This window comes from Coenobita brevimanus, chromosome 101 (assembly GCF_032717465.1).
Source record: "Coenobita brevimanus isolate Jiangsu-jjx chromosome 101, ASM3271746v2, whole genome shotgun sequence".
Classification (NCBI taxonomy): Eukaryota; Metazoa; Arthropoda; class Malacostraca; order Decapoda; family Coenobitidae; genus Coenobita; species Coenobita brevimanus.
This window is the reverse complement of record NC_137054.1, coordinates 54,114,716-54,137,276: the sequence shown is the minus strand read 5'-3', so window position 1 is coordinate 54,137,276 and position 22,561 is coordinate 54,114,716. Positions and strand designations below refer to the sequence as shown.

The 22,561-nt window shown below is 40.6% G+C and overlaps 1 pseudogene; it reads left to right on the top strand.

Moving 5' to 3' along the window:
• LOC145415042 (1-acyl-sn-glycerol-3-phosphate acyltransferase alpha-like) overlaps window positions 1–11,609 on the top strand; it is a 183,885-nt pseudogene extending 172,276 nt beyond the window's left edge.
• Window positions 11,610–22,561: the final 10,952 nt, after the last annotated feature.

The following is a 22,561-nucleotide window of genomic DNA, read 5'->3' as shown; positions in this document are numbered from 1 at the left end:
CGGATCTAAATTTGATAGAAAACTGCTGGGCAAAGATGAAGAAAATCATGGCAGAGAAGAAGACACCCAGTCTGGATGACCTCAAGACTGAACTGAAAAATGTTTGGTGCAAAGAAATGTCCTTAGATTACTTTAGAGATCTAAGTGATTTCATGCCAAAACGCATCCAACTGGTCCTGAAAAACAAGGAAAATTTGATTTCATATTAATGAATGACATTTGATGAACAAACATTGTGATATACTATGATTTCTGTGTTTTTTAATACCTTGTGGGGGGGGAGGTCCTAAGTCAATTTGTGGTGGCTGTAAGCTTACCATCCTGCGTTGTAAATGCTTTCCTGGTTTACAGGAAATCATTTGGCTTGCCACTTAGTGTAGAGCTACCCTAAAAGAGAGTACAGTCCTTCCTCCAATTTTGCGAGAATATAGTTGACAAAAGCCCTCGCAAAATCAAAATTCGCAAAATTGAAACAAATATATAAATTATAGGCAAATTGGTCGACATCAGCCCAAGGTAAGCACTTTTTCCCACTCTTTCTCTCGATTCTACCTCTTAATTTTACAATGAGAAATGAAACAAACATGAACTGATGTACTGTACAGTAATATTAATAAGAAAACATCATAGGTAAGAAACATAAAAACACCAAGCTCCCGACCAATAGCAGAGTTACCTTTACCTGCATTTTTCCTTTCAGTAATTTTCAATTTGGTCTCCAAACTTATTTTCTTGTTCTTCTTACCCATTGCCACCATGACAACACTCGTGCAAGGTTAGACTGCTGGGATATTGCGAGGAGCACCACAAAATTGTGGGGATCAGTGACCTTGGTTGGGAACAGGTGCAAACAAATGTGGTGGGGCGGCAGACCTCTGAACTGGGAAGTGCCGTACACCCAGTGAACCATGACGTCACTACTCCATGTGGCAAAGTAGTGCGGGAAGACGACTCTCCCACCACTCGACCTCGCACAGTGTGTGATTGCTCACAAAGTTCATAAATGTTAAAAAATACATGGCTTTTGAAACTACCTTGCAAAATTGGTGATTTGCAAAGTTAAAATTCGCAGTGTTGAAGGATGTACTGTACCACTACACTAGGTGGGTGAATGATGGGCGGGGCCCCCATCAACCACCTATTTATACCAGTGTAACTAATTTACTGTGGCATATTTGGCCGTGGAATTTTTTTTTTGAGCCTCGGGAGCAATCACTTGTGTTGCCACTGCCGGAAAATTTTTTCAAGATCTTGAAAAATGGACCCCAACCTTGAAAGCTTGAAAAAGAAAATTAAAAAGGTCAAAATCTTTAAAAAAATGCAAAATTTTCTAATTTTCTCATTAATTTCTTTTGTTTTTACCTTTTTTCCACTTGCGATATCACAAACTATATTAAGCAGAGAAAATCAGTCATATGACTGTACAGAACTAATTAATTTGATGATTTTGTGTTAAATAATGTAGATGTTTATTGCTACTATATTTTAAACTGGCTGCCAAACTACCAATCCTGACATCTACATGCTGCCAGTATAAGCACTCCCATTCCTTGCTGTGGTGTGTGTGTGGCCCATGACTTCCACCATGCAACTTCTCTGTCATAGAGATGACCACGAAAAGAAAAACGCAAGAGTGGCAAGTGTGTGTTTAATGTTTTTCATAATTACCAGATACATTAGCAAAGCTGATATTGTTTTCAATGTGTGTGTGTGTGTGTGTGTGTGTGTGTGTGTGTGTGTGTGTGTGTGTGTGTTAGCACGATAACTTCGCAAATGCTCAAGATATCATCACAAAATTTTACAGGTATGTAGTTAGGAAAAAAAGCAATCATGAGTTCGAAATTGGTGAAAGTACGTCAAGGTCTGTCTTACTGTTACCATAATAACTAACTTCACAACCACTCAAGATTTCATCACAAAATTTTACAGGTGTGTAACAGGGATAAAAATCTACGAATATTGTTTTCAGTTTGTTTTGTGTCTGTGTGCCTGTTAGCACAATAACTTTGCAACAGTTCAAGGTATCATCACAAAATTTTTACAGGTGTATAGTAGGGATGAAAATCTCCTACGGGTTAGGTATTAGTGAAAGTAGGTGAAGGTCAGTGCATCTGTTGCCCAGATAACTTCGAAACCTCTGAAGATATCACAGAATTTTAAAGGTGTGCAATAGGGATGAAAATCTCCTACGAATTCGAAATTGGTGAAGGTAGGTCAAGGTCATGGTCGTATTCCGAGCCGTGCTAGATATGCATCAGCTCGCGGCTGGTGTGATTCTTCCCTTGGCAGAGCCTCCAGTTGGCCTTTTTGCCATTTCAAGGGGGTCATAATGTTGGACAGTACTACTGAGTTGAGATTTAAGGTAATGGTATTGTACAAGTACTAGAGGGTAGAAGGGAAGTAGACAGCCACTCCAGTGAGCTCACATGTTCATTACAATATGTTGCCTCCACTGCCAGGTATTGTAATTATGTGTATTTTTATTTTTGGACGCTTGAACAGAATAATATATTGAGTTTGTTGCCTGTCTGACATCATGAATAAATAATGCAGAATTTGCTTATTTAGTCTTTTCTCACATTCATCTTGCTCTTCTGTTCATAAAGTACCCTTCAGAACAAATTTATATGATGTAGTAACTCGATCAGTGTTAAAACTGGATGGTCAGGTAAGTAACACTTTTAGAAATTCAAAAATTCACTTGGAAAATAATTTAAATCAATAGTCAGGAAGTACATATGCTGACTCTGTATGGCATCAGAGATTCAGTTAATGTATATTTTTATCATTTTTAATAATATATAGTACCTTGAAAATTTTTACCCTATCTTGAAAAATTTTACCCAAACATCTTGAAAAATATACTGATCATGGGTGGCAACGCCTCACAGACAACAGATTTTCAAACCGTCGTCGTTTTTTTGTGTGGAATTTTGTCGTTTATGCGTTGTTTCCATGATGTTTAGCATTAATATGGATGATCATGTGTGTTCTGATGTCTAAATATGGCAGATTGACCTGAAATCAGTGCCAAAATTATGGGGGGTGCAGTACATTCAGTGGTGAATAGGTCGGGTGCTTTTTGGTTTTCAGAGTTTTTCTTTTCGTGGTTTTCTTGGTGTTTAGCATTACTTTGGATATTCCTATGTGTGTTTTGATGTCTAAATATTCCTGAATGACTGGAAAACACTGCTATATTAAGCATAGATACTGTACAAATAAGTTAGGTATAGGTTGGAGGTGGGTATAGGTAGGGTCTGGGTGTGGTAGGGGAATAGTGTTCATTATTCAGATGTTGCCACTATCCGGACATGCCTTTGGCTCTGTTATGTTCAGATAAATGCGGGATTACTGTATTTCATCCAGCCAACTGCATGTCTTTCCACATGTCGGTTCTCCAGTCCCATCATCTTCTGTGCCCCTTTCTTACACGTTCATTATCCACGTCCATCCACCTTCATCTTTGCCAACCATGCCTACTCCCAGCTTCAGGCTCCCATATGCCCTTTTCACCACTCTTATTTAGCTTCATCCATTCCCCCTGTATGACCAGACCATCTACACACATTAATTATCAGAATTTTTGACAGACTTCCTTAGTGTACTAAACATCTTCCATGAATCATATTACATCTTACCCTTTCCTCTCAGTGCACTCCATGCACGTTCATCAGTAATACTCTTTCCACTGCATTTACTCTTTGAATTTTTACTCTCTTGTCATACCAAAGTTTCACACTCATATGTTAATGAAGGGACAAACACACCTTCATGCAACCGTCTTGCAGCCACCACACTAAGACCTCTGTTTAGTATCAAGGCCATCCTAGCTTTATTCACCTTCCTTCCTTCCTTGTAATGCAGTGCTTTCACTTTCCTTTGCACATTTACCTCCCATCTCTTGGTGGTAGATAAGGGCATCCATCATCCACCCTATTGATTTAGTGTTGCCTACGATTACTTCATCCTTCGCCTTTATGATACCATTTCTGTATCTGCCTTCCTCTATTCCAGGTTTCTCCCATCCTTCCTGTCACTTTTCTTCTCATCTTTCCATTATAGGTAATTCTACACTGAGTAACAAGTGAAATGGTTTTCTGTAAACCAGGAAACCAATTACAGCACTGGTTGATACCATATAACCAGATAATGAGGTGATTTTGAGCCCACCATGGTGCCTCTGTTAACTGGGTGGGTGGACACAAATGTGGCATTCATCCAGGGAACCAAACCTCCACACTTCTATGCCTTGCTGTGGCGAGGTGCTGTCTGCCTCAAGGGAACATTAGGTCAGTGCACAGGATGGCCCTGCAGTAGTGACTGCTTGCCTGCAGTTGATGGGCCTGCTCAGTGAGACATACCAGGGTTAACAACAACAACAACCTCCTCCCTTTCTGGCACTGATGAGCTTACATATGGTGGTGATGTGCATCTTGGACAGAGCAGCTGCAACATCTGCCCAAGAGCCAGATCTCATATTTTCCATGCACCTCGTCGTGGGAAGGATCCCTGGTTCGACCCTGGTGAGGCACTGCCTGCTACAAAGTGGTGCTGGATCCGTACATGGTATATGTACTGTACATTTAGGATGGCTTCACAAAAGCAGTTACTTACCTGTGGTTTGTGAATCTGATTTGCCAGACAGACCAGGATTTAGTTACAACCTCTGTTTTCTGTTACATCACCTAGATCTTAAAGTCCCTCACTTATTTTCTCTCTCCATTCACCAGCTCATCATACTGAGAGTTAATTTTTTCTCTGAACAACTATTGGTTTATGCTTATCTGTTGGTGCTAAGAGTCTATTTTTCTATTGAAGTTCCCTTAATCCTGTTAGGGGTGGTCACAAATAAATCACCTTCATATTGCCCTGGTCTCTGCCATTTTTCTGCCCTCCCTCCAACTCACACACTCTTTCTCTCATGTATCTTTTTGTTCCACCCCCCTATCTCATCCTTGGTCTCTTCCTCCTACATACATCTCTCAACTCCATTCCTCCATGTCATCCTTGGTCTTCTCTTCCTACATATATCTCTACACTTCATCTCTCCATCCCATCCTTCATCTCCCCCTCCTACTTTCCCCTTCTGCTCAGAGACTCAGAGATCTCAACAAAACTCTGGACTAGTCTGCAAAACTCCTGTTCACTAATACCAGGCAACACAGCATCATCTTCTTGCATGAGGCTTGAAATGCTCCATCCTTACCATTTATTGTCATACCCATCCATTCTCAGTAAGTCAAGTTTTAACTTCTTTTTTCATGACAGTCTATCTTCATTTTTTTTTTTCCCCTCCTGTCAGTAGGGTAGGGACCCAGGGCTAGGCTTCTAAAGCTAACTACACACACAGGTGTTTGGCATGATGATTATCGTATGTGGACTGGCATCAGTCTCAAGTGTCAAAGTCAAAACCCTACACACACACACTGATGATTTGTCGCTAATGCTTGGATTGAGGACAGGCATCAAGGCGCCAGTTGTCTGTGTGTGGAGGCATGAGAGCAGGAGAGTTCTCAGTTCCCCTAAGCAGAAGTGGCGATGGACAGTGCCTACACTCAAACGACTGGTGCAGACCGTCCCTACGTGCAGATGACTGGCACCAGTGATGCCAATCCTTCTTCTGCCTCACATGGAGTTATTACCAGACGTAATTCCATGAGGTGGAGTCATTCCGCCTGACGTCTGGACTCAAGGGCCCTCCACACGGTGAGGTTTGGCCTGTTGATGCCAGTCGTCATGAAGTCATCACGCCTATTGCCTGCATGTGTGACTAACATAAGTCCGCACATTTAAGGTGTGGGTGAACAGTTACTCTTCTCTGAGAGATATGTGAGACATGAACCTCAACCAACCCTTGGAGGTAAATCCTTTGGGCTTCCTCCAGTTGGAGCAACTCATCCCATCACACCACTTTGCATTTATTTGGTTTTATGATTACTACCCAGTCTAGTACAGTAAATGTTTTTCTATGCAACAGGGTATCATTTTACCTGTCACTTAATGTAGAGTGACTCAGAGTTAGCACAACGGTGATTGAATGGAGAGTAAGTTCCCTAACCTAGCACCTTTCTCATTATCCTATTCATATTCATTGTACTGTATACCTATATTATTTGGCCATGGGGACATCACACAGCCTGGCATACTCTAGTACTGATATTGAGCCACTCACTAAAAACCCTTTACAGCATTCAACAGTTTTTCATTCATGCTGTACGTATGTAAAAGCTCGCATAATCCTTCTGTATTCACTTTTCATCCCTTTTTTTTTTTTTTTTTTTTTTCATCCACCCAGAAATGCCATAAATTCCATATAGGCCTTTTCCTGTGTTTTCTCCATTCTGTTTTACTACAAATATTTGATGCACACATTCTCATCCACTCCTAAAGCCACCCATTTCTTTGTTCACCAGGCATTTTGATATACTGTACTGTATTCCTAATATATGTACAGTTGCGGCCAGGTGTTCCTTCCCACCCTGCTATATCAAGCCTGTAGGTATAACAGTGTCGTACACATACCATTAATGTATGCAGTACTGTGCTGGCTGCTAGCAGGCGCTTTGCAGTCATATTATGTCGGCATTATATTCCGAGATTGTGTGTGACAGTGCCTTAGTTACAGGTTAGAGATACCAGGGTGGGAAGGAAAACCTGGCCGCAACTGTACCTCCGTATACTGTACGTTTCCTTAAACACTTGGTAGACTTTTACCACAACTTTCTTTGATCACTGTCACCTGTTGTTGCTGTTGTAGGTGTTATTGTTTTTGTTGCTGTTGTTGCCACTTCTGCTGTAGTGGTCTCAGGCTCATCTGGACATAAACCCTTTAAACTGCCAGAAACTAACCACTTTAGCTGGCTTCTTCCTGAAATATTTGCAGTTATGTTGAAGGATTGTCATTGCAACAGAGAGGTGCATGAAGTAAGTAAGTGTATTAATTGTATTATGATGGGGCAGGATTTCTATAAGGGCATATTAGTTTATTTGTGAGTTGTATTTTATATTTTTACTGGAGCATGAAGTATGATGACCAGATTGTACCATGGCTAGGTACACTTATGTCTCTCTGGGAAGGGCAGTCTCAGAGGAATGAATGTCTGATAGGAGTTCATGAAGAATGACTCTGTGGGGCCATGTTTTTATGTGCAGTACAGTTGCACACAATGCTAGAATTGTGTCCGTAACACCTGTCATGTTGCAAGTTTTTTTTTTAGTATAAATAAAAGAACTTATGGAAATACCATAATTAATTGCATCCCAACGTCAAGCTCAGAGTCCCGCTTTGACCCTTCAACCCTTATCATTATTCCCTATAACCACACTCCAAATACCAAAATGCTACTAAACAGCATTTTAAAGTGCCCATTCAATGTCTGCAACCAGATTAAATGGAAAAAGTTTCTCTCCACATGTGAGTCTTTCTCCCAGACCCACCTGGCCACCACAATGCTTGTGTCATACATCCATTCACAGGCTAGCTCACACCATAGCAGCAGTGAAACAGCTGAAGCTAACCTCCTAAAACAATAAACATTTCAGTCAATCAGCAAGTGACTACTATATTCTTGTTCAAAAATAATGAAAAGCTCATGACTATAAACACAGGCTGAACATCTATCTGTGTTAGGTGGGGGGTTGGGTGGAAGGATGCTTCGCTACAACCAGGTGCTGTATTTTTAAACCTCATTGAACTGAAATCAGTCACAGTGAAATTAGAGTTAATATTAAATCAAAAATTTTATAATACATGTACAAATCAAATGGTCTGAAATATTAGTTAAGTGATATGAAGACCTGTTAATCATGTGAATTGGTTTCTTTCCCAATCTCATCACAGCCATTCCAGGTGCTTGTTTTTGTTCTTTACACACACACTTATGAAGTACCTTGACAGATACCAGGACAAAAATAGATGGTTAGAAGTGTTAAATCACCAGTTATTAGGAATATAGGTGGAAATGGTCACTCTCTGAAAAATCGAACAAAAAAGTGATATGAGTTTTCGTAAACAACTGATGCCACACCACACCTGGAGGTTGATTGCATGATTTTTTTTCCCCCTTTCTTGGACAATTCATATTGCATCTGTGTTGAGTTTGTCATGTGTTTCTTAGCTAACTACAAGCAAGAGTTGCATAATATTGGGGTTGGGGGGGCAGAGAGGATGATCATGTGCTTGCTCATTGAGGCCTGATTGGATGGGTTTTACTTTTACTGCTGAAATTTGCATTCTGTCCTATGAATTCCCCTAATCACTTTTTTCCAGGGATCTTTAAGTCATACGTTCATTTGAATGTTTTGTGCTGTAAACATGATGCGTTGTATCTGACTGTACTGTGTATATTTCTTAAATGTAATATTAAGTGGAAGTGGAGGAGGGATGTTTTTGAGTCATTTTGTGTAATGTTGGGAAGTTATTTTTTGCTTCTTTGTCGTGGTAGTGGGGATGCAACATGAAGTTGCATGGATGAGATGGATCCTGTGTTGGAGTAGTGAATTATGTGTGGTGCCTCTTGTGTTCTTGGGGTCTTTGAAATGGAGAAGTTTTGTTTCTTGGTGTAAGTGATCTAGATTTGTGGTTTATGTGTTTCGTGTTATTATTCGTAATTGTTCTTGTGTATTGTGCTCTTTGTACGTCATGTCAGTATTGTTACTGAAGGAGTTGGGGGTTTGTAGCTCATTGAAGGAAAGGCTAAAGAGAGAATGAAAAGGTTGAACTCTGTGGAACACTACTGGGTGGTATTCTCCACCTGGGGCTTTGGTTTTGATGCTGTACTTGAGCTTCGTGTCTGAAAGGAAATTAGCTTGCCATGTTTGTATTGATAATTCTCTTTATCAGCATACTGTTTATCATGGTACAGTATCAAAAGCTTTGTTTATGATTTGTCTCTTGACACTGGTGTGGTTTTTAATGAGGGTTGTTTTATGTAGAAACTATATTCGTTCAGTTTAGAATAATAACAGTGATATGATAGTTATGGTGCTGCTGCTGCTGATTTTTTCCCATCTGAGGATGGGATGTGGACAAGGAAGGAGAAAGCATGAAATAGAGAGACGTATCAATAACTTGTCCAGTGTAATGGGCCAGACACTCATCCTTACTTCATTTCCAACTCCTAAAATCCTGACTCCCTCATTTGCACATTTAAAAAAAAATAGATGTGCTTCACATTGTGTGCCAGATAGTGAATCCTTTGACCGTCGGTAATAAAAAAGTGGGTGACAGACAGTTGTCAGATAGAGTTGAAAGCTGACTGAAGTGAATCCCTGACTCAGGAACATGAACTATTGTATATCCTCACTATGAGGAACCTCAAAGATAACAACAGTACTGGTAAATTTTTAAAATAAAAAGTGGAGTGAAAATACAGTATTAAACTGAAATCAAATGAAATTGATGAATTTTTATTTTGTTTTGACGAGTTGAATTGGAATTGATGATAAAAGAGTTGACTCCATCCTTGCTGAATACACTGTAGCTTTAAGTACAGGAATGGAATTATTATCATTATTATTATTTTTTTTTTTTTTTAAATAAATAATAACCATATGTTCATAACCAAAACTTTAATGTGCAAAGCAGATCTGACCAATATGATGATAAAAATTTTCCAACAGGTGAAGCTGTGGGTGTTTCCAGAAAGGCACACGAAGCATGAGTGATGAGATGCTGCCATTTAAGAAAGGTGCCTTCCATTTGGCTGTTGAAGGCCAGCTACCCATCCTTCCCATTGTTTACTCCTCATACAGGGGATTTCTCAGTCATCCTTGTAAAATATTCAATCCAGGTATAGTGTCTGTTTTCCTGTAAAGGCAGCAGCTATCAATCTAACTACAATAAAACCTGAGTAATCAGGACTAATTGGGGTGAAAGCCAGTCCATATTAACTAATTTTTCCAGATAAACCAGACAGCTGTGGGCCTCATTAACAAAGACTTAAACATCCTAAAGTACAGCTCTGTCAATTTTTTTTTTTTCCCCTCTCTTTTGGCCATAGTAGAATGTGGGTACAGTAATACCCCTATATACGATACCCCTAGATGCAATGCCCTGGCTTAACAGTGGGGGTAGAAATACCTAATACCCCTATATACGATGCCCCTAGATGCAATGTCCTGGCATAACAATGGGGGTAGAAATACCATCATACTCTGCCTAAAGATGGCCAAACTCCATATTAACGTTGGATTTTTTTTTTTTTTTAATACCGATTTTGATATTTTAGACTAAAATTGTGTATTTAGGTTGATGTATAAACAGTTTTTAGACTTAATGTGTTTTAGCCATAGGCGTGGTGAACATTGTCATTTTGGGGTACAGTTTACGAAGTTTGATTTTTTCCAGAATTATATTTGATGATTTTCATATTTGATTTGTTGGTTTTAGTAAGTTATTCACAGGTGTTAGGTTTAGGTTAGCATCTTTTACAGCTGTTAGGCCATTTAGATTGGCTTTAAACTTGTTTTTGGCCATATTAGGGTGGGTTTCGCACTTGGTTGCAGGGGAAACCTATCTATCTATCTATAGCCCGATGCCCTAATCCCACAGAGGGTGGCCACAGGCAAAACACCTCCAAGTCGCTCTGTCACCTACCATTTGACTGCCCTCCCCCTAACTTATGTCCCCCCCTCCCCCTAACTCATGTCCCCCCCTCCCCCTAACTCATGTCCCCCCCTCCCTCATATACCTCTCAACTCCATCCCTCCACCTCTTCCTTGGTCTCTCCCTCCCTCTCAAACCCTCCACTTCACTTACATACACCCTCTAATCAGTCATTCATTCTCCATTCTCTCCACATGTCTGAACCACTTCAGTGTATTTCTCCTAATTTTCTCAATCACATCCACATTTACCTCACAAAGTTCTTTCACTTCTTCATTCGTCAGCCTGTCCCTCCATGTCATTCCACAAGTTCCTCTCAGAAAACTCATTTCCACTGCTCTCATTCTTGACTTGTTCCCCTCGAGCAAAGTCCATGCCTCGTTTCCATACATTAGGGTAGGGATCACAATACTGTCATGCATTGACTGCTGAACTTCCATACTCACCTCCCTATTTCTCTATCACTTCATCCCCAAAACTTCCATCCTTACTCATCACACTACCCAAGTACTTGAATGCACTCACATTCTCCATATCCTCACCATCCAACCCAAGGCTGAAAAATACATCCCATTACCTTACATTTTAAATCTACTCTGATACACGATACCCTGCCTAACGATGAGTTTTATGTAACAAATTGCTTCGTTAAACTGGGGTATACCTGTAATTTGAAAAGTAGAAGGGTGGGGGGGGAGTGATGGAGACTGAGTAACAGGTGGGTGGATGTGTGCTTCCTACAGGGAGGTAGTTCAGGGGAGGGTCATCTAGGATGGTTGTTAGGATGGACTGTAGGTGTAAGCTATTTTGACAAGGAAATGTAAGCTGATGTATGGTGTGAGCATGCTGGTCAATAAGAAATGGGTGGAGTGTGTCATGAATGTAATGAGAGTACTGTAATTGGAATGATTATAGCTGTGAAAATATTTGGTAACTCATGATTGCACTTATATCAGGGCATGCTCCACAGGTTGGCTTGGATGATGAAGAGATTCTGGAATGACTTGATTTGTGTAGTTGGTGGTATGGAGTAGGATGAGGTTGTAGTTTTGGGTGGGGATTTAAATTGTCATGTGGGTGAAGCAGCTGAAGGATATGAAGAGGTGCATGGAGGATGTGCATATAGCACAAAGAATGCTGAACGGGAAAGGGTACTAGAGTTTAAGAAGGCAATGACCATGATTGTGTGCAACACATATTTTGGGAAAAGAGAGAGTAGGTTGATTAGTCAGGCTGAATATTTTCTGGTTAGGAGGCCTGATAGGATGTTGATGAGAGATTTTAAAGTTCTGGGGTGCTAAGAGTGTGTGCAGCAACAAAGATGACTGATACGTAGCATGGTGCTGAAGGAGCAAGTAGGGAAGAAGAGGACTTATGCATCCAGGAGGGAAATTTGGAAGCAGTAAGGGATCCCTTCTGTAACAAGATGAAAAGAGTGGTGGCTGAACAGGGAGCAGTGGACAGAAGTGTGAATGAGCAGTACAGAGCTTTCAAGAACAATCCCTTGAGAGATACTGATTCTGTGTGTGAATGGACAAGGGGCCCACCAAGTCATATGGTAATTTGGTGGTGGGATGAGGGTTTAGAAGCAGGGATTAAGGACAAAAGATAGCTTTCCTGGGAGTGGAAATGGGATGGTAACAAAGAGGAATATTTGGCTGTGAAGCATGGGGTCAAAAAGGAGGTATATAGGGCATAATCTGAGTCTTAAGAGACATCTACTGGATAACCTAAATAGTGCCAAAAGCAAAAATTTTGGTATTCAAGGTGGCAAATCAGATGGAGGGAAAACAGGGATGTCACAGGTGAGCAGTGTATGAAGAATGATTAAGGAAAGGTAATGGTGGACAGTGAAGATATTAAAAACACTCGGAGAGAGCATTATTGCCAGTTTCTGAATGAGCAGTTTGATTGAAACAGAAGGTTTGGAGTCCGTGGATCCAGTGTTTGACCCTTGGCCTTTGATTGATGCAGCTCCTGCAAGAAATAGGCAGGGTGCAGGTGGGGAAGGCAGTGGGTGTGTCGGGTTAATTGCTGAAATGATGAAGGTGTCAGGAGATATAGGAGTGGGTTTAGTTACTGATATGATAAATTTGATTTTATTGTTGTGGTAAGTGGGGGCACTCACCATCCACTCACTCAATGTAGTGCTGCTCTCGGGTGTCTGCCCTTTCCTCTCCTCCATCCTTCTTTCCTTCCATCTTCTTCTGTCGTTCTTCCCTTCATTCTTTCATCTGTCTGCCTATGGGTGACTTTACACTCCCTCTTTTTTGTTTCTTTCCTTCCTTCTTTCCTCTTCTTTCTGCCTGTGGGTGACTCTACACTGAGTGACAAGCTGAGTGGTTTCCTGTACACCAGGAAACTATTTACTACGCTGGGTGGTAACCATGTAACCAAATTTTGGGGTCTGGTGGTTTAGTGGGTAATTACAGCACTCCAGTCGGATTGAGCCAGCGAAGGTTTACATCCAGGGGGTGGTTGAAGTGTATTGCTTTTGTAATGCCACTCAGGGATGAATGGGGCTGGTCACTCTCTTCTTAAATGTCAGGACTGGCTTGCCTAACCCTGGGCTCCTATGCTTCTCGTGGGGCAACGTAGGATTGGACAAAGAATGAATGAATGAACGATTATTTATGTGTTTGTGCCGTCCCAGATAAATGACTGAAGAGTTTGACTGTAAATGTGTGTAAGGGAAAGGGTGATGTACTGGAAATGGGAAATTATTGAAACAAAACTTTTGGATCAGATAATGAAGGAAATTGAGGGAATCCTCTGAATGATAAGGGAAAGAGTGAATATAAATGAAATGCAATTTGGGTTTATGTCAAGCAAGAGATCCACTGATTTCATATTCATTGTCTGCCAGCTTCAGGAAAAAAATGCTAGAAAGAATAGGGAGTTATACTTTGTTTCCATTGATTTGGTGAAGGTATTTGACAGAGCCCCTAGGGGTGTGTTAAGTGGGCAGTGAGAAAGCATGGGCTTGAGGAGTGGCTAATTAGATTGGTCATGGTCATGTATGTGGGTGCTTACACCCAGATGGGAGTGAATGGAGATATGAGTGATGAGTTTGCCATGAATGTTGGCATGCAACAGGGGTCAGTCTTGAGCCCTGTACTGTTTGCCATGGTGCCTGAAGTTCTTGCACGTGGCTTAGAAACTGACTTCCATAGTACAGTAGATGTATGTTCATGGCCTAGTGTTGATTTTAGAGAATGAGAGATAGGTGTAGGAAGAATTTAGGAAGTGGGGAGAAGGAATGGGGCACAGTGGTTTGAGAGTAATTGCAGATAAAACAAAAGTGATAATATTTAGGGCTAGTGGCAGTACTGCCTAAGTAGAGGGAGTGTAGCCTTGTTCAGTTTGCCACAAGGGTGTGGGAAGTAACTCCATCTTGTGCAGTGTTTGTGATAAGCGGGTGCATAAGAAATGTAATGGTATTAGAGGTAGATTTTGAAATAGGTCTGATTTTGCATGTATGGTGTCTCAGGGAGAGCATGTGGAGATTGAGAGGTGTGAAAGGATTGAATGTCGTGCTGGAAAGTCACGTGAGAGTGTGGAGGAATTTTGTTATTTGGGGGATATGTTATGTGGTGAAGGTGGAGCTGGTGCAAGCTGTTTGGCTAGGGTAAGGAGTAGTCGGAGGAAGTTCAGAGAGCTGTTGCATCTCAACTTTGAGAGGGCTCTTCCTCTGTACTAATGGATCCTCATATGCAGCATGTGTTAGGTGTGTATGCTGTATGGTAGTGAGACCAGGGCAATAAAGGAGGAGGACATTCTTAGGCTAGGTCAGATGAAAATGACAGTGATTAGATGAACGTATTGTGTTTCCTTGAATGTTAGGCCTGGTGGGTTAGGATAGGAATTGAAGAGTTGAGAAGAAGGATGGGACTTGAATGTATTGGTGTTGTAAGGAGTTGATGCGGATGGTTTGGCATGTTGAGAGGATGGAGGATGGCAATTAGCCATGGAAGATGAGAGATTTGAATGTTTTGGGTAGGGTTGCGAGAGGAAGACAAAAAAGACCTGAAATGAGGTCATACAGTGTGATCTCAGTGATAAGGGACTGAAGAGGGAAGCAGCCAAAGATTAAGCAGCATGGAGAGCCACCACGAGGTGACCAAGGCCTATGCATGCAAGCTTGTTGGAGTCTTTTAATGATCTATCTGTGTATCTATCTATAGTCAGTTGCATTAATCCTGGAAGAGGTGGCCAGAAACAAATCGCCTCCATGCCTCCCTGTCTCCTGCCATTTTACTGTCCTCCCCCCAGTTCACCCCATCTCTCATATACCTCTCCACTCCATCCCTCTGTCTCATCCTTGGTCTCCCCCTCTCCCAGATACACTCTCCACGTTAGACTCTCATTTTCCATCCTCTCCATGTGGCCAAACCACCACAATGTATTTTTCCTATCGCTTTCTATCACATCCACATCCACTCCACAATGCTCCTTTGTTTCCTCTTTTGTCAGTCTGTTTCTCCATGTAACTCCTCATGTTCCTCTCAAATAACTCATTTCCACTGCACTTACTCCTGACTTTTGTCTTTCCAACTAGGTCCAAGCTTTGCTTCCAAATGGAAGCGTTGGTGTCACTACTATCATGCAGCGGCAATTTTACTTCCATGCCCACTTCTCTATTTCTTATCAATGCTTTCACAGAACCAACAGCCTTTCTTTTCTGTTGTACCCTGTCAAGCACGTCATCCTCTAATCTTCCATTCTTATTCATCACACTACCCTAGAACTTAAATGCACTCACATTTTCCATTTCCTCATCACAGTAGTTTAATGTAATGCACAGTTAACACCACTGTCATAATTCTGAAAAATATACAATACGGAGAGTCAAGAAGTTATTAATACAACAATTATATGCATATGGCAGAACTGGGCTTTAGCTTGAGCCAGCCACAGGCATGCTTCATCTCAAGAATTTTTGGCGTGTACGTAATTACGGTTTTCCTCCTTCTTCACTTTATATTGTTAATATAATGAAAATTTTGACTTTGTGGTGTTTGTTATGTATTTTAGGAAAACCAGAGGCATGGAAAAACCTTAAAGTACAGTACCACAGTTTAGACTTTCTAAGCATTTCATGGTATCCTGCTTGTTCTAGAGTTCATATGTGTGCTTTTGTGACTATATTTGTCTTGTGACTTGTGACCATTGATCTTGTGCATAAATACAGGCACTCCTGAATGTACTTGTAGTAAAAACTCCCAGATCCAAACATTCAGTTTCCAAAAACCTCTACTTTACAAAATATTTTTTCATGCTATACAGTTATCTCTTGGTTATCACACGTTTGGGTATAGCGATTTTGATTAAAGCTTTGAGATAAAAATCAATGCCTGTGTCATCACCATGCAACTTGCAGTTCGAGCACGTCATTTATTGTGCACCCGAGCTGGGCCACATCCAAGCCCGAGACTCACAAACATACACACATGCCCTAATCCAGTGCATCAGGCCATTAAATCATCCAATAGCTCATCCTGTTACAGTTCATCAGGCCATTACATCATCCAATGTTGCTAGATAGCCCAGGTTAATAGAATGTATAAAAAATCAACCCCCCCAAGCCACTAAGCCCCCTTGCAGAGTACAGCCTGTACTGTGCTGTACAGTATTATCATTAAATTTCCCACCAACTTGTAAACTTTATAAATGCTTCAATAGTTAAGTGTTAATAAACAGGTAATCACATATAATTTATGATTATTTGGGGGGTAATACAGACTCTTTGCAACCAACCAGAATACCAGATAATCCTGATCATAATCCCCATCTCTTGGATCTATTCCTGACAGATAATCCAGATCAGTACAGGATAGAAGTACTGTCACCACTTGGATCCTCTGACCACAATCTTATCAAAGCCTTATTAGTTAGACCCCCTCCCAAACCTTCCTGTTTTGAATCTGTCAGGGTGACCCGATGGCACTTTGATCGGTCAAACTGGGATGGATTTAGAAATTATCTTGCTGACATTCCATGGCAGTCTTTCTTCTCTAATGATGTCAGTTCTACCCAGTCCCACATTAATGACTTAGTACTAGCTGGTACGAATTTATTCATACCAAGTCATCATTTCACTAATAGATTGAACTCTCCAAAGTGGTTTGATAGCATCTGTGCCAGAGCAATGACCCAAAGTCATTAGCATATAACTCTTTCCTAAAATCAAAAACATCTGAATCCTCTGTCAATTTAAAAATGCTAGAAACCATGCAAAAGCTGTAATAAATCTTGCTAAATCAAACTTTCTTCAAAATCAAGCATCAAAACTGCTTAACCCCTCCGTGGCCAAAGACCTGGAATTTTCCATGCACACTGCCGACGCCGGGGCCATTTTTGGAAGGTTTGAAAACTGATTTTTTTTTTTATGCCATATTGAAGAGAAAGTTCAGATGCACCTAACAGTGCAAATCCCAGCTTCCTAGACGCATTTTGTGGCTTGCAATGGAGCACGGAAGTTGCAGAAATATCGGCAACCGATATCCGCTGCCCAGGGCGCTGCAATGCAGCTAGGCAGGTGTTGTTGTTTTTGTTTACCTCCCAAAACAATGGGAATGGTGCTGAAATGTTGCACATATATGAGATATGATGATATGGAATGATTTCACTACATACTGTAATATGTCAAGAATGGCTAGATAAAAAATTGCTATGAATATTTTTTCACCTTTTTGATATAAAATATGTTTATGGCAGTTTCGAGTTATTTCTTACGTCATCGTTGTGCCCATGCTTGGAAAAGGGAGCAAAAGGGTTGAATTTTCAGTCCTAAATGAGAAAATTGCACATCCTCCGAGGCTAGTCTCTGCCACAGGAGAACAAAGTGGAGGATCAGATCTGATTAGCAATACGGAAGTTGAGTCGCAACTTTGAGCTCCCACACCACGAGCATGGCTAAATATAGAATCGTAATGCAGTTTCAGAACTAAGAATAAGTCTAATTATTACGAATACAGAGACAAAGCAGAAATAAATACGTTTACAGACAAGGGAAAATGTATTTTTTCCATATTAACGTGTTCATCTTTCACTGTCATTTTACGTTCATCTTTATCATTTTACCTTGTTATTTTCGCAACATATATTGTGGTCTCGTAAACAGGGTTGTTCTGTATGTTTTGCAAGGGAGGAAAAAGATTGTATTTTCTGTCTGGGTCGAGATAATGGGTGTAACCATGTGTTTTTAGGCATGGCCATGAGCGAGAAAATCATACATCTGCTCGTCATGACAGCAGGTGGTGAACTGACATATGATATGTGAGAGGGTGAAGTCAAGGTCGGTCTCATGTCCCAAATTTTCATTCACTTCCTGAAAATTTTCACAGTTTTCTACAAGTTGCACTGCTTCTAATGATCCAAACCATCACAGCAAACCTGAATAAATAGGTAAAGATACCAAGACAAAAATGTATTTTTCACTTATTATCACATCTTTTTTGTTTGTGCCTGTATTACTTCATAATCTTAAACAGAGTGGTTGTGTGTGTTTTGCAAGAAAGGCCAAAGATATGTTCTGCCTGGGTCGAGATAATGGGTGTAGTTGTGCTTGATTAGGCATGGCCAGGAGCAGAAAAAATAAAAAATCCACTCATCACGGCAGCAGGCTCTGGAACTTTGTTTGATGGGGTGTATAGGAGTGTAGTGTAGGTCAAGGTGAAGATGTTCAGAACGTTCGTTCACTTCCCCAAAATTTTTGCTGTTTTTTATAGCCTGCTCTCAGACGACGCCTGCAGCCATTTATCGGCTAAACGTCATTCGACGCCGGGCGGCCACAGAGGGGTTAACAACCCTTAATGACAATAGAAGATATTCTGGTCAGCTCTCAGTTCTTTGCATAATAACGTTAACAAGTCATCATCCATTCCCCCACTAAAATCTTCAGATGGCAGCGTTACAAATGACCCGTTTGGGAAAAGCAAATATATTTGGCAGTACATTTGCTAAAAATTCTATGGTAGAGGGAAGTCAGCCAGAACGTCCAGAGTACTTGAACTTGACTGTCCTGAAATTGTTCCTCTTACAATACAGACTAGATATGTAGAAATCCATCCTAGACAGTTTGCCAACCAACAAAGCTCAAGGCCCAGATGGAATTCCTCCAGTTGTTTGGAAAATTTGTTCCCCAGAACTTGCCTCCTTTCTCTAGCTTTAAATGATTCAGACTATGCATATGTACTTCTTCATTCCCTAATTCATGGAGAGAAGCCTGTATCCACCCAGTTCCAGAGAAAAGGAAGTTCCTCTGACCCCACTGATTACAGACCAATAGCTATCACATCTCTTTGGTAAAGTGGCCACTCAATCCTCGAGTACCGCGGGCAATAGAGACGTTGGACAAGGACCGTGGTACCTCAAATCCGCGTCACCTCAGACAATATGTTTGTGTGTATAATGGTACAATGTGTTCTGGCGACTTTTTATAACTCACTTTTTACCCCTTTTTACAACCCTAACTCTCACGTAAATTAACCCTGCCTACTTGCACCCACCATCATGTAAAACAATGAGACGTAACTATTGTTATTTTAAAAATCAGTGGCATTAAAAATAGCATTAACAAAGCAGAAGTTGGGCTGGGTACCCTTTAATTGATACGTAGCTCCGTGGTATTTTCCTCCCTCTCCTCAACCCCATTGTTGTTGTCAAAAGTTTCGCCATCTCTTGTATCATGTGACCTTTAGAGAGACCTTAGGCCATGTGGTTAGATGAAAATTCATGGGTTTCCACGACGGCTTTAAGGGGACGAAACAGAACAAAAAAGTGTGCTAACTAGCAGAAAAAAAAATTACACATTCATCCTTGTGTTCTCTTGAGTTAGCGTTCCCGTTTCACCATTCTTCATTTGATATCGCGCCTCCCTACAGTTTTACAGACTAAGCATATGGCTAAACTGCTCCAGTCAGTCCAAAATGTGTTGGGAAAAGCGGATATCGAACGAAGAATGTGAAACTGAATGCTAAAACAAGAACACATGGATGAAAGAGTACTTTTTTTTTTTTTTTTTTTGCAAACATTTTTGTTCCATTTCGTCCTCTAAAACTGCCAGACCCATAAATTTTAGTCTAACCATACGGCCTAACGTTTCTCCCGAAGGCCACAAGATACGAGGAGGCGAAACTTTGATAACATTATCGGTGGGGGGTGGGGAATGAGTGCCGAGGAAGCTACAAATCAACATAAGGGTACTAGCCCAACATTTTTTTGTTAATGCTTTTTTCTAATATCATTGGTGATCTTAATTACAATGATTATATCACTGTTTTACCTGATGGTGCATATAAGTGGGGGTAATTTACGTGGGGTAAGGTGGTAAGGAGTAAAAATGACAATTTCTCTGACACTCCACATAACGCCCTATAGGCCTAAGCTTCTCAGTCAGCTTCAGGACAAATATAAACTTTCATTGCTACAAGTTGTCTCGCATCACTTCCTTTTCGCACCGATCTTTTATCTTCTTCCTCCTGGTCCTTCCAAATCATTATGATGGTGCTTTCATGTTCTCCACACTTTTTTGCCATTTCTGCAAACGTACGCTTTACTTACAGCAGGAGAAAGACCATACCAATTCAATTCCACATTCCTCCAGTTTGTTTTCTGTGTTTTTCTGACTATTTTAAGGGTGATAAATTCACAACTTCTTGCAGAAAAACTTCCCACATTTTATCATCACGTTCCTTAAGCCGTACCTATGATTGTCTTGACGTACTCAAAGGTGGTTTTCGTCTCCCAATTTTCCAACTGGATGCTAGGGTTAGATAAGGTTAAATTATTAGGTATGAAGTTAGGCTAGGGTTAGGTATAGTTAGGCTAGGTTAGGTCAATTGTAGTTAACTTTTAGGGACAGGCCCTTTCACTGTAACCCTGACGAGTCAAATGAGTTGACACAGTGTAACACAGCTAAAAACAACGGGGAAACAGATTTAGCATGAAACGATTATTTACCTCCCATAGGTAATCGGAAAAATACGAGACTATCAGGAAGAAGATCGAAGAATGTGGAACTGAATGCTAACTTGTGAGAGAACATGGAAGTAATTTTTTTTCTGGTTAGCAAACATTTTCATTCAGTTTTGTCCCCCTAAAAACTGCGAAACTCATATGACTGTGAGGTAAAGTCAGTGAGATGCGAGAAAGGATTTTATAGGCGTATAAAATTCAGTCGGTCCGAAACGTGTTGGGAAGCAACGAATTCGAGAGGCGAAAATGTGGAACTGAAACACTAACTTACGAGAACCCATGGATGAAAGTTTTTTTTTTTTTTTTTTTTTTTTTTTTAATTAGGAAACATTTTCGTTCCATTTCGTCCCCCTAAAACTGTGAAACCCAGTATGAGTGGATAGTGGGAATTAGGCGAGGCGCGAGAAAGGACATAACCGTATGCTCGGTTAGTTGGAAATGTGTTGGGAAGCACTAAATCGAACGAAGAATGTAGAACTGAACGCTAATTTACAAGAACACATGGATAAAAGAGTAACTTTTTGTCAAGCAAACATTTTCTATTCCATTTCGTCCCTTTTAAAACTGCAAAACCCATTATGAGTGGGTAAGAACTAGGGTGAGGCATGAGAAAGGACTGATAACCATATGCCCAGTTGGTCCGAAATGTGTTGGGAAGCATGAAATCGAATGAAGAATGTGGAACTGAACCCTAACTCACGAGAACACATGGATTTTTTTTTTTTTAATTACTGATTAGCATACATTTTCGTTCCATTTCATCCCCTGAAATTGCGAAACCCATAAAATTTTGTCTAACCATTTGGCCTTGGAGTGTGCCCATGAAGCATATTTCCATCTTGTATGCGTATTCATCTCGCCACCGGGAACCTTCAGCCAGGAATGATGCTCGCCCAGTTGTTTCAAAACTAACCATAGGTTTTTCTTAAAAATATGCTCAGTGTGTTTCCCAGGCAAAATTTTTTCTACACATTACACCTAACCTATCCCACTAGGGCTGCTTGGCTTAGGTGGCTGGGTGTGGTATTGAGATCAATGCTCATACAGATTGGAACTATGTGCCCAGGAAAAGTACCCAAAGTTTAGAGGGTGACGTCCATCACGCGCGACTTTTAAATTTAGTCGCCAGGCCAACTGACTTCAGCGTGAATTTCGAGTTTTTCCGCGTGTTGACATGACTTGTCTCATTATGATGACCGCGTTAGAACAAAAACGTGTTACTCAACCACGTGTTACTCCAAGGATTGAGTGTATTTGAAATTGTAATTAATAAGCACATAGTTAAACACCTTGAATCCAACAACTTTAATTAGTGATAGACAATATGGTTTTCAGCTTTATGAAAGATCCACCATTGACATAATACTCATTCTTCTGACTCATACCAACCATCAGTCAATTGACCAGTGTGGATAAACTCATGCAGTAGCCCCTGGTATTTCTAAAGCTTTTGACAGAGTGTGGCACCATTCCCTGCTGCCCAAACTCCCTTGCTATGGACTAACGTCTTTTTGTTCCTCTGCTTTCCTCATGTCTCATAACATAAGGATAAGAGTAGAAATAGATGATGTATTTTCCAATTTCCACTTAGTTAACATCGGCGTGCCACAGGGATCAGTTCTGATGCCAACCCTATTCCTAGTTCATATTAATGATCGCTTATCTGTCACTCACAATCCCATCCAATCATATGCAGATGACTCAACACTTCACAGTTCATTCACTCTCAAACACCCATTTACAAAGTTTAATACCTCTAACTCTCAACTCAGTTCAGTCATCTCCATAAATCAAGGCATATCCTAGATCAGTGAATGGGGACATAATAATCGTGTCTCATTCAGGGCTTGTAAAACCAAGTATATACAATTTACTAATAGACAGATATTGCCAGATTTGTATATTACTTTCGGTGTTACTAATATTCCCATCTCCAAAAGTATTGAGAGGAATTCTCGTTGTCGCACTTAACAATGC